The following is a 13,370-nucleotide window of genomic DNA, read 5'->3' on the forward strand; positions in this document are numbered from 1 at the left end:
GAAGACTTATTTATGCAGACGATTAAAGGGGTAAGAGAAGAGGAAGAGGACACTGTTCAGTGATTTCTATATCAGTTACAAGGAAAATAAATCGGAACTGTTCCTGATTAGGTAAAGATAGTGGAGTAGGATTAGCAGAAACTGCAAAAAATAAAAATAGTGTAAACAAATGTATTGTTTTATATGCCTGCAAATCATCCAGCGCATGAAGATAAACTAAGTCCCTGGGTCTTCAGGACTCCTTATTCACAGGAGATCTTCAGGGCAAACAAATGGTCTATGATTAACTAGTTTGTTTTGCTGTTTCTATAATAATGTTCTTTAAAAAAAAGTATTGCAGAGTAATGTCAATGAAGATTTTTGAATGTATTATTTATTTATTATTTTTATATACTGATATTTGATCTCAATTGAGATATCACACTGGTTTACAGTCAGGTACTGTAGGTATTTCCCTATCCCCAGACGGCTTACAATCTAAGTTTTGTACCTGAGGCAATGGAGGGTAAAGTGACTTGCCCAAGGTCACAAGGAGTGACAACAGGACTCAAACCCTGGTCTCCTGGTTCATAGGCCACTGCTCTAACCACTAGGCTATTCTCCTCCCCTATTATTAATTCTGTTAATTAAAAAAACAGTTATATAACAAACTTACGATTGAATTTTCTATTTAAAGTGAAGTGTCCATAACAATCTGTGATATGGAAATTAGGAACTAAAATTAAGTTTCAAGTACTCATAGTAAATATATTTTTTCTTTTTTCAATTTTTATTTCTTGAAAGCTGAAAACATTAAATAACACCTACCCTAAACAACTGCCTACAGGAGTACTGTGGTACTTCCACTAATAGACTGACGTATCAGCAGAAGGCCTTGCAACAAATCTAAATTTATTCCCATAGACTACTGCATGCTAGGGAAGAGTGCTACCAATGTTTTATATGAACTAATTATACCAGCTTCCAACGCTTGGTCAACCTAGTGTTATGGCCCCATCGAGAGTATGCAGTCTTGTACATCAACGACATTCTCATCCACTCTACTAGTTGAGAGTCGCACCTTCCCAGAGTAGAGGCAGTACTAAAGTCATTAGGAGCAGCTGGGTTAACCGTGAATGCAAAACAGTGCAAGATAGCACAGAGGGAAGTAGACAGTGGAGTGCCTCAGGGATCTGTATTGGGACCCTTACTTTTCAATATATTTATAAATGATCTGGAAAGAAATACGACAAGTGAGATAATCAAATTTGCAGATGACACAAAATTGTTCAGAGTAGTTAAATCACAAGCAGATTGTGATAAATTGCAGGAAGACCTTGTGAGACTGGAAAATTGGGCATCCAAATGTCAGATGAAATTTAATGTGGATAATTGCAAGGTGCAAGGTGCAAGGTGCTGCATATAGGGAAAAATAACCCATGCTATAATTACACAATGTTGGGTTCCATATTAGGTGCTACAACCCAAGAAAGAGATCTAGGTGTCATAGTGGATAACACATTGAAATCGTCGGTTCAGTGTGCTGCGGCAGTCAAAAAAGCAAACAGAATGTTGGGAATTATTAGAAAGGGATTGGTGAATAAAACGGAAAATGTCATAATGCCTCTGTATCGCTCCATGGTGAGACCGCACCTTGAATACTGTGTACAATTCTGGTCGCCGCATCTCAAAAAAGATATAATTGCGATGGAGAAGGTACAGAGAAGGGCTACCAAAATGATAAGGGGAATGGAACAGCTCCCCTATGAGGAAAGATTAAAGAGGTTAGGACTTTTCAGCTTGGAGAAGATGTGAATCGGTTATTTACTCTTTTGGATAGTAGAAAGTCTAGGGGGCACTCCATGAAGTTAGCATGGGGCACATTTAAAACTAATCGGAGAAAGTTCTTTTTTACTCAACGCACAATTAAACTCTGGAATTTGTTGCCAGAGGATGTGGATAGTGCAGTTAGTATAGCTGTGTTTAAAATAGGATTGGATAAGTTCTTGGAGGAGAAGTCCATTACCTGATATTAAATTCACTTAGAGAATAGCCACTGCCATTAGCAATGGTTACATGGAATGGACTTAGTTTTTGGGTACTTGCCAGGTTCTTATGGCCTGGATTGGCCACTGTTGGAAACAGGATGCTGGGCTTGATGGACCCTTGGTCTGACCCAGTATGGCATTTTCTTATGTTCTTAGGCTACGTTGTAGATCAGGGGCAGGTATGCCCTCTGGTAGATAAAAGTTGTGAGTGTCTGGGATTATAAGCAGCCACAGACTAACAAACAGTTACTCACCTTTCTAGGGTTAGTAGGGTCCTATAGGTGTTTTATAACCCACTTTGCTAACCTAACTATCCCCTCACTGAGATGTTGAAAACAAATACACCTAACCAATTGCCCTGGACCCCTGTCACTCAGGGGGCTTTTGAAGCCCTAAAGGCCACTCTCTGTAGTGAACACGTTTTGAAGGGGGTAGACTTTAACAGGGGGTTTATATTACCATTGGACGTGTGCGTGCATGTGCTTGTGTTATAAAATAGCTGCGTCCATAAGCTTATGATTTTCATATACGGCATAGGTCCAGGAAGGAACATGTGAATGCCGACTTTCTGTCATGGAGTGAGGAGTACACCCTACATCAGGGGGAACACAAAGTGGGGAGTCTTAAAAGGTGTGTGTGTGTGTGACATAATGAGGTCCCTCCCTCAACCCAAAATACAGCAAGACACACAGAGCCATAGAGCCAGACTCAAGAAAAGGAAACCCAGAGTACGGCTCCAGCACAAGGGCTCAGGGGAATCTAAGGCACTGAGGCTGTATCTAGGTCAAGATCACGCTGAGGGTGGAGGACCTAGCAACCCACCTGCAACTGCAGGCAGGGAATTAGGACCTGACCAATCTTGGAGGTAAGACTTTCCCTGAAACCGAGGCTTATAAACCCCCTCGGCAGCAGGCCAAGCTCTCTATGGAAGAGATGAAGATGGACCAGACACTAGCGCAGACCTGCACAGAGGAGAACTATGAGATGGACATTGACTAAGGTCAGTCTTGTGAAAAACTGGACTTGCAGGGAATTAGAGTAATTCCAAGACGAGTTGTTATATAATCCCAGGCATAAGAGGGCATACGTTTGTGTCTGAGTTTTGCTTTCTTTTGTTTTCCCCTGTTAAGCCAGGGTTGAGGAAAAGCTGTTATACAGCCTCTGGCTGGTAAGAACAACTCATGGGGGAGAGAGGTGAGAGAGTTGTTCTGGGCACCTTCCCAATACTAATAGTTGGAATTCATAAGGTGACCCTGGACCCCCGTCCTGTGTTTGTTGATGTGCATTTTGAAGTGGACAAATACTCCTGTGGGATTGGGAGAGGACCAGGGACTGTGGGATCCAGTGACCACACAGAAGCTAGTTCAGTCTTTTGTGTTTTTCCTTTTTCCTTGCGCTTCCTGTTTTTCTTCTTTTGAGGAGTGGAGCTAGAGTTGCTTCCTTTCACTCCAGTGACTGCTGGGCTTCTGGCCCAGGAAGTTCGGAAAGGAAGAATTGGGATGCTACAGGACCCCGAGGCCTCCGCATCTGATGACCGACACCTTACTCCCCGGAGCCTACCTGACATATATAATTTTGGTGTGTCATCCAAAATATCGTGGCGTGTCACCTTTGACATATGTGTCATAGGTTCGCCATCACTGCTCTAGGTAGATTTACAGGGAAAGAAAATAACTTCTTTTCTATTTAAGATTATGCAAATGATGTCCTAGTCTCAACCATCAGGAATGGCAAGTATCAACAAAAGTGAATGAAACTAATTAAAGTACCTATTTGGATGTTACATACACTAAAACATGATGAGGTCTATATTCAGAGAAAGTCCAGATAGCAAACTTCTCTGGCTAATTTTGGAGACATATTCAATAGTGAAGCCACACAATTAAATATAGCCAGCTATCTTAGGCCTGGATTCACCATTCTATCGCAGAATGGTGAATCCAGCGAAAATGGGGGGGGCAGGCCTGTGAAAGCCGGCAGCCTTCGCACCACCGCGGTGTTTTCGCTGCCAGCTTTCGCACCCAATAGCGCCATCGTGAAAGGTGGTGCTATTGGGCTCGCTACTGGTGACGATAACGTTACTTACCTTATCGCCGCCAGCGAAGACACCGCTGAGTCTGCCTCCTTACCGCCCTAACTCCTCCCCTCACCGCCCCGACTCCGCCCCCAGCATGCTATCACACGCAAAAATGACCCCCTTAATTAGTTAGCTGGCTAACTATAGGACAGCTCTTTGACTTGATCAGACTTAGGGGGTCATTTTCCAAGGTGTTATCGCGGGAGATAAATTCGCAAATCACGCTAACATCCGTTAACGCGATTTGCGGAGCATATGTAAAGCAGGAAACAGCCGCAGTGTTAGCGCGGCTCATAGCTACAACCCTTCCATTTGGAAATGAGGCCCTTAGCCAGCTAAGTCATCCAGGTAACTCTGGATATCGGAGTTAGCTGGCTAACTCAACTTCTCCCAGTTATGCCCCTGGACCACCCCTAACTTATTCAGCTAAATCCTAATTTATTAGCTGGATAAGGGCTGAATATAGCCAGATAGATGGATAACTATTAAATTATCCATCTAAATGTTTTTTTAATACGGACGTCCGTATTAAAATAGAAATTTAATTTAATTTTGTCTTCAGTAAATAATTAGGTTGGCAGTAAGTTGGTTTATTACATATACCAATTAACCATTCATCAAGGTTATTAAACAATAGGAATTATAAACTTTCAATAAAGCAAAAGTTCACTAAATCTTCAGAAACAATTCACATTATTAATTGACTTTGAATATCTTTTCTTATAATAATAATCATTTATTTCAGAATACTACTCCAGAGAAATTATATTTAACTTGTCTCAATATTTATCTATTTATTTATTTATTTAAAATATGTATAGTACACCTTATCTAACTTTTACATAAGTATTAATATTTATTCCATTTATCTTTGAGTACTCAAATATTATGTACTGGTATTATTTAAGAAATGTGATTCTTTGTATGCATTTTTTTTATAAAGCGTTCCGAATCTCTGGATGATGCTAAGTATGAAGGTACTTGTTTAATGACCAGTTTTCTCTTGTGTACCTCTCTGGTTTCTTATATGCTAGTTGTATATTATGTTTTTCTTGTAGTAGTAGTCCTTTCTTTTCTCACTCACTATTTCATTTTTATTGGTGCTGTGTCTTTCTCTGATTTTTCTCTGTCCATCTCTTGTTGTTTATATCTTCTATTCCTTGTTGTTTGTCCTTTGTCTAGCTAGACTTTTTCTATATATTTGTGTGCACACTTATCTTTCCTGGGTCTTTATGCAGCTTGGGTATGTGGTTTGCGTTCACAGCTAGGGTGCATTGATTCTTTTACCGTAGCTAGAGATTGTTGCTTGGGTAAGCAGCTTGGGAGTATAGCTTGCAGCACTTAGATTCTGCCCCACAGCCTCCAGGTTGCAAAATCTCTTCTTTGGTCTTTTTCCCTATTACTCTATTCTTTAACTAACATAAAAGAAAAAAAACCTAACTACACTGTCACCGAGTATCTTCACAGTATAACTGTGTTCCCTCTGTATATTGTTGTGATCCCCCCTGTTTCTGCGCTACAGGAGGTATCTTACCTTCCTCCAGAGGCCGCTTTGAAGCCAGGGCCTCGCCTGTGTTCCATCCGGGACTTGCTCCAGGGCCTGAGAGGCCTAGCTGTTCCTGTGGCGTCGTGCCTGTGTTTGGACTTCCTGCTTCCAGCCACGCCCGTTTCTCTAGGGGCTGGCCCGCAGCTCTCTTCCCCAGTTATAGGGCCAGCAAGGGGCGGTCCTGTCTAACTCCTCCCAGGGAGTTGCCTACAACCTCCAGTATATAAGGACTTGCTTGTTAGTTCCTGTTTGCCTTTGGATTGGGTTACACAGTTGTCTGTGGCCTCTCCCGATCCAGGTCCTCTGTGGTCTGCCGTGTCTAGATGGTACCTTGTCTCGTTGTCTGTTTCTGACCTTGCCTAGATGTCTTCGTGTCTCTGCCTTGACCTACATCCTCGTCTGGTTCCTGAGCCTTCTGTCCTGTTGGGCCCTGGAGTGGCCAACAGGAGGGATTCGTCCCACTGGCTCTTGAGCTTCTGCCAGCCGAAGGGGCTTCGGATGTTAGTATCCCAGCATCGGAGTTCCTGCTCGCCTGGATCTTTCCTATGTCTCGCTTCAGCCCTTGCCCTGATGTCTCCAACGTCTTGCTTCAGCCTCTCTTGGATGTCTGCTTCAGCCCTCGTCTCACGTCCTCAGTGTAAGGACTCTGTCTGCCCTCGCCTCTGTCCGGCCTGCTGCCCATTGCCGTTCCCAGCGGCAGGTCCGAAAGGGCCGGGAACAGTCGGAGGACCGTTCATTAGTCAACTTCCCCGTGTTGGCTACCATGGGCATGCAGGTCTGGCTGAGGGTCGGACTCCCTGCTTCTGTTCCTGCCTGCCTGGCTCACCATGCCTGCTCAGCTCACCTCCCACGGTGTGGCTTGGGGCTCCTCCTTGAGTCCTGCCGTGGCCCAAGGGCTCACCACCCGCTTACGACGACCGTGCCCGCGCGCGCTCGTAACATATATGTCTTGAAGACTTGTTGGACTTATTTTTCTAACTAATAGAAATAAAAAGTTAATTATTTATCCCTGTGCTTGGATCTGGAATTGAAGTTGAAGGAACAATTACTGCAATTTATTTATTTATATATATTATTTTGTATACGATATTCTGTACTCAATCATACTGGTTTCCAAATATTAAAAATAAACACAATACAAAAATTCATAATAAAACTCATATGCAATAAACAAAAAATCTAAAATTAGGATAAAACATGCCATAAAAGTTAATAGTTAAATTAAAAATATGAAAACAGATAACAATAAGAATAGAAATAAAAGTGTAAAATAAAAAAACATTGATAAAACATAATGAAAATAAAATAAAAGCAGTAGTAGTCTCTCCATATGTTTATAACACAGTTTTAGATAAAAGTCTAAAATATAACACACTGTTATGTCTACTTTCACAGTTTCTTCTCTGTCTCTCTACTATGTATATACATAGCAGTACGTTCTCTGTAGATTTTGTTGTGTTCCCCTACCTGACTGACCCAGCAGGCCACCGCGGCAGCGTTGGGGGAATCGCCAGTGCTGGACTGTTGGCCTCCGCGCGCCGGCGCGGGCATCCGTGGGGGTCCCCGAGCTTGGGAGCCGGCCCTGCTCCCTCTTCGCGGCATCGGGTAGCTTCCCCCGCGGGTCGGGAATTCAAGATGGCTGCCGCCATCTTAGGCGCAAGGCCGCGCCCCCTCACTAGAATTAAAGGGATCTAAGCCCTTTAATTACCCACAGCTGCTGCCAATGATCCAGAGCAGAGGAAGTATAAAAGGAGGCTTCCTCTGCTCATTCCTTGACTTGGCAACGTAGTCAGGTCTGCTTGCTTCAGTGAGTTCCTCTACTTCGGATCCTTGTTCGTGTCTTGTCTTGGTGTTCCTGGTTCCTGACTTCGGATTGGCTAGCGGTGATTCCTGGTGTGTGACTTCGGACTGGCAAGCGGTGATTCCTGGTGTGTGACTTCGGACTGGCAAGCAGCGATCCCTTGGCGTGTGACTTCGGACTGGTTAGCGACGACCCTCTGGCACTTGACCTTGGACTTCTTCTTGACCATCGTCTCCAAGGGCCCACCTAAGGTGGGCCCTTGGAGGTTCACCCCTGGAAGCCCTGGGGGACCACGGGCTTCCAGGGGTGAAGCTCCAGTTGGCCCTTGCACCACTCCTTGATCTCTCAAAGGTCCACCTAAGTCCCAGCGCTCCGGGTCCCTACGGGCTCCTCCTGGAGGGACCACGGGCTTCCAGTGGTGAAGACACAGTTCCTTTCCTTGATGTCACGACTCTTCGTCTGCCTCCATAGTCGCCTCAGTCTCCAGTGCAGAGGGTCAGCTGGTCACGTCTTCTGTTCCTGCTTTGCCAGGCTCAGGCTCCGCTCCATAGCATTGCCTTTGCAACAGGTCTCCTCGCTCGTCGAGTACTCATTGCTACTAGAGAGTCGACTCTTCCCTGCGTTCCTGATTCCTTGTTGTTCCTGGCTCCTGTTTCCTTGTTCCTGCTCAGATTATGCTTCAGGTTGGCTACACGGACTTTGACTTTGCTTCGCCTGACTAATTTCCAGCCTATCTCCAGACCCAGACCTCTGCTTCGCCTGACCACGCTACAGCCTATCTCCAGACCCAGACCTCTGCTTTGCCTGACTACACTATAATCTATCTTCAGACCTCTGCTTTGCCTGTCTACGATACAGCCTATCTCCAGATCCAGACCTCTGCTTCGCCTGACTACGATACAGCTTCACCTGACTACAATACAGCCTATCTCCAGACACAGACCTCTGCTTCACTTGACTTCGATACAGCCTCACCTGACTACAATACAGCCTATCTCCAGACACAGACCTCTGCTTCACTTGACTACGATACAGCCTATCTCCAGCCCAGACCTTCACTTCGTCCGACTATGCTATTGACTATCTCCGTGATCAGACCTTAGCTTTGCTTGACTACGCTATTGACTATTTCCGTGATCAGACCTCAGCTTTGCTTGCCATTGCCTCCGGATTGCGCCACCCTAAATCAAGCCTTCCATTGGACACCCTTCTGTCTATTTCCTGGATGTGGATTCATCAGGCTTCGGCCTACCTTTGCTCAAGCGCCCTCTATCTGCCTTCGTTCCATTGGCGCCCGAGTTTCCAGGACATTATCCAGTCCAAAGTAGAACTGTACCATTCCTCGCCTGCTGTCTCTGGGCTGAATCCTCTTTTCCTACGACTATACACAGAGGCCCACCTAAGGCTCAACCCGCGGGGAACAAGGGCTGGTATAGGTGAAGCTCCAGCGGCCTCTGCCTTTCAGCCCATTCCACCTGCAGATGGTGGGGACCTGTAGGTCCTTACCTACGGGTTACTTCAACCCCATCTCAGCCCAAGGGTCCACCTCCGACCAACACTGGATCCAGAAGAATAGGAATTGTCAAACGAAGCATTCGAGCACATAGTGGGCTGCTGGGTTCTTCCATTTCTAGACTTGCTGGCGAAATCACACAATGGGAAGGTTCCTCACTTCTTCAGGTGCAGGAGAGATCTGAAGTCTTTGGGCTTTGATGCCCTTGTGCAGAAGTGGCTGGAAGGCAAGCTTCTATGTGCCTTTCTCCTGTGGCCCATGTTGGGCAGAATGATTCAGAGGATCGAGAAACACACAGGGATGGTGCTTCTAGTGGCGCCAGATTGGCCCAGGAAGCCATGATATGCAGATCTGCGGAGCCTCCTGCTGGACTCTCCTCTCTGCTTATTGGTCCACAGAGATCTGCTGTGGAAGGGGCCTATTCTTCACGAAGATCCAACTCGATTTTGTCTTACGGTATGGCTCTTGAGGGGGCTCGGTTGCTGCAGCATAGATACACCACTGCTATGATTTCCACCCTGCTTTGAGTGCGAAAGTTCTCTACTTCCTTAGCCTATGTTCGGGTTTGGCGAGAGTTTGAGGCTTGATGTGAGGAATGAGGGGTTCATCCTCATTTTGGATTTTTTGCAGGATGGGTTGATTAAGGGTTTAGCCCTTAATTCCTTGAAGGTACAGGTGGCTGCTCTTGCCTATTTATGAGGTCAGGTGAATGGTGAACCCTTGTCGGTCCATCTAGATGTGGCCCAGTCCTTAAAAAGGGTGAAGAATCTTCGTACTCCCTTATGGTTGCCGGTGCCCTTGTGGAGTCTTAATCTGGTTTTAGATTTGTTGGTGGGTCCCACATTTCGACCACTGCATAGCCTCTCCTTGAGGTTACTTATTTTGAAAACTGTGTTTCTTGTGGTGATTTGTTCTGTGTGTAGAGTTTATGAACTGCAGGCCTTGTCTTGCTGGGATTCATTTCTGTGAGTGACCCCGGAGGCAGTACAGCGGCGAACTGTTCCATCCTTTTTTGCCGAAGGTGGTCTTGGATTTTCACTTGAATCAATCAATTTCCCTGCCGACACTGGATAGGAAGAGAGATGTGGATGAATATTGCTGATATGGACCTTGAATGTTAAGTGGCATATCATGAGGTATTTGGAGGTTTCTTAACCTCTCAGGAAGACGGACTGGCTGCTTATACTTCATGGTAGTAGTAAACAGATTGAGCAGGCATCCCGGGCTACGATAGCCTGCTGGATTAAGGAGGTTATCATGGCCACGTATGTGGATGCTGAGCAGCAGTGTCATGGGTGGAGGTTAGATTGTTGTCTCTTATTGAAATTTGCCGAGCTACAATGTGGTCCTCCTCCTTACACACCTTTTCTAGGCATTACTGCCTAGATATGCAAGCCCGGGAAGATGCAGCCTTCACATGTGTGGTATTGATCAGATCGCGGCCAGCCCTCCATCCTGTTTGGGTGTACCTTTGGTACATCCCACTGGTATGGATTAACCTATCTGAATGCTAAGAAAGGGTAAATTACTATTATCTGATAATTTTGTTTTCTTTAATGAAGACAGGTTAATCCAACTTCCCGCCCTTGGCTGCCAGATGGTGGTGCAGTTGTCCTCCTGAGTGGCTATGTCTCCGGGGATTACTGGTAAATGTCAGATCCAGTCCATAGATTAGTGATATTACATTCCTTGTCTAAACTCAATGTTTTCCTGTTAAATGAGTATTTGAATGGTTGTCTTAATGGTTATGATCATGTATTTTTAGATCATACCTAAGTAACAGATATTATCAAGTTCAAATAAAAAACACATTGTCAGAGAAAATAAATCTAGTAACTGGCGTACCACAAGGATCAGCACTTTCAGCTACACTCTTTAATATCTACCTACTTCCTCTGTGCCACCTCCTAGCTGGACTGGGTATCATACACTACATATACGCTGATGATATTCAGATTTTACTACCAATTGACGACTCACTGGAAAAAACACTAAATCTAGCAATCATGTACCTTGACATTATTAAACAGCTACTAAACCAAATGGAGCTAGTCATCAACATCGAGAAAACTGAATTCCTCCATCTTGAACGAACAAACATGACAGTCATCTAATCCCCGATCCTACTAAAAAACAATCAGAAAATTGGAATAGCCGAGAAAGTACGGAACCTTGGTGTAATAATAGACACAGAACTCAGCCTCAAACAACACATATCATTAAAAGTCAAAGAAGGATATGCCAAGTCAAAGTCAAAGAAGGATATGCCAAGCTAATGGTCCTCAGGAAACTTAAACCGTTACTAAATCAAACTAACTTCCGAACTGTCCTACAAGCTTTAATATTTGCAAGCACTGACTACTGCAATGCCTTACTATTAGGATTACCGTACACAACATTAAGACCACTCCAAATACTCCAAAACTCAGCTGCAAGAGTTTTGACAGGAAAAAGAAGAGATCATATAACTGAAACACTAGCTGAACTACACTGGCTGCCAATTGAATACAGGGTAAAATATAAAACCCTTTGCATTATACATAAACTAATCCATGACGAAAAAGCAGAATGGCTAAACACAGCACTCCGCATCCACGTCCCTAACAGAAACCTGAGATCCGCCAACAAAGCCCTCCTAACCATCCCCTCAGTAAAAACTGCAAAACTAACTCAAGTCAGAGAAAGAGCACTATCATTGGCCGGACCGTTACTATGGAACACCATGCCATAGAGATAAGACTACAGGGAGATTTCAAGACTTTCAAAAAGAGCTTAAAGACATGGCTCTTTAGAGAAGCCTTTCCACAAAGAGAGCGAGAAAGAGAAAAACGCTGAAAGCTGTACACATAAAATCTTCATACAGCACTAGCACATTTTATGTATGTACGTCATGAGTTTGTCTATTGCACCTTTTAATTTAAATGTATAATTTAACAGTCTTTATCTTAGTCACAGGTCAGATTAATCATCACTAAACTCTTTCGGGCGGATTTTCAAAGCCCTGCTCGCCGGCACGCCTATTTTCCATAGGCCGCCGGCGCGCGCAAGGTCCTGGGTTTTCGGAAGGGGGGCGTGTCGGGGGCGTGTCGAAGGCGTGTTGGGGGTGGGGCCGATCGATGCGGTGTTTTGGGGGCGGGACGCAGCGTTTCGGGGGCGGGCCCGGGGGCGTGGTTTCGGCCGGGGGCAGTCCGGGGGCATGGCCGCGCCCTCCGGAACCGCCCCGGGTCGCGTCTCGGCACGCCAGCGGCCCGCTGCGCGCGTGGATTTACTTCTCCCTCCGGGAGGCCGTAAATCCGTGGACAAAGGTGGGGGGTGGGGTTTAGTTAGGGCCGTGGGGGTGGGTTAGGTAGAGGAAGGGAGGGGAAGGTGAGGGGAGGGCGAAAGAGAGTTCCCTCCGAGGCCGCTCCGATTTTGGAGCGGCCTCGGAGGGAACGGAGGCAGGCTGCACGGCTCGGCGCGCGCCGGCTGCCCAAAATCGGCAGCCTTGCGCGCGCCGATCCTGGATATTAGAAGATACGCGCGTAGCCGCGCGTATCTTCTAAAATCCAGCGTACTTTTGTTTGCGACCGGTGCGCCAACAAAAGTACGCGAACGCGCATTTTTTAAAAATCTACCCCTTAGCCTTTACTATGAAACGATGTTACCGAGATCATCAGGCACGTCCATTACTAATAATAGGAACAGTTGCATATACAATTTACTATATGTACCTATATGTGAACCGTTGTGACGGTATTCTACTAAACGACAGTATAGAAAAGATTTTAAATAAATAAATAAATAAATAGTTGTCCACAGTTGACTTTTGCAGAGAATACTGGCGGGCTGATGTCAGCACATTTGCTGTTAGAGGTACATAACACATTGGTATGCATTAACCTGTCTTCATTAAAGAAAAGAAAATTATCAGGTAAGTAGTAAATTCTCCTTCCTGGGTTACATATTGTAATATCAGTGCAGGGTCTGTAAATGGATCCCTCTAATCGCTCCGCTGTGACTGGCTCCCCTGGAGTTTCTGAGATTATTTTAGATTGTTTTAGAAAGTGTAATCAAACATTTTTACAGATGGACTTCACCTGTAGAAGGGGGGTATCATGATATAAAGAGTTTTAAATACCATATGGGCACTATTTTTCTATTGACATCATCAGAGTAAGGATATCACTGTACAGAAAAGTATGTGTCAGTTTATAATGTGTCTTATATTTACAGTTCATACTGCATTTAGCAGGAGTGCTGCAGGTGAGTTGCCGAAATAAAACATTATTTGTGACAGCTAAAACGTTTCACCAGGAACGTATTTATTTATTTATTTATTTGCAGATTTTTATATACCGGGGTACGTAAGTAACATCACCTCGGTTTACATTAAAACAATAATTCAGCATTGCGCTTTACAATATAAC

At 44.8% G+C, this 13,370-nt stretch overlaps 1 protein-coding gene across 11 annotated transcripts in view; it reads right to left on the reverse strand.

Annotated features, from left to right (window-relative positions):
- Positions 1-13,370, reverse strand: part of ST7 (suppression of tumorigenicity 7) — a 342,169-nt gene that overhangs the window by 55,113 nt on the left and 273,686 nt on the right. The gene's annotated exons all lie outside the window — the stretch shown is intronic.

This window comes from Rhinatrema bivittatum, chromosome 9 (genome assembly GCF_901001135.1).
Source record: "Rhinatrema bivittatum chromosome 9, aRhiBiv1.1, whole genome shotgun sequence".
Taxonomy (NCBI): Eukaryota; Metazoa; Chordata; class Amphibia; order Gymnophiona; family Rhinatrematidae; genus Rhinatrema; species Rhinatrema bivittatum.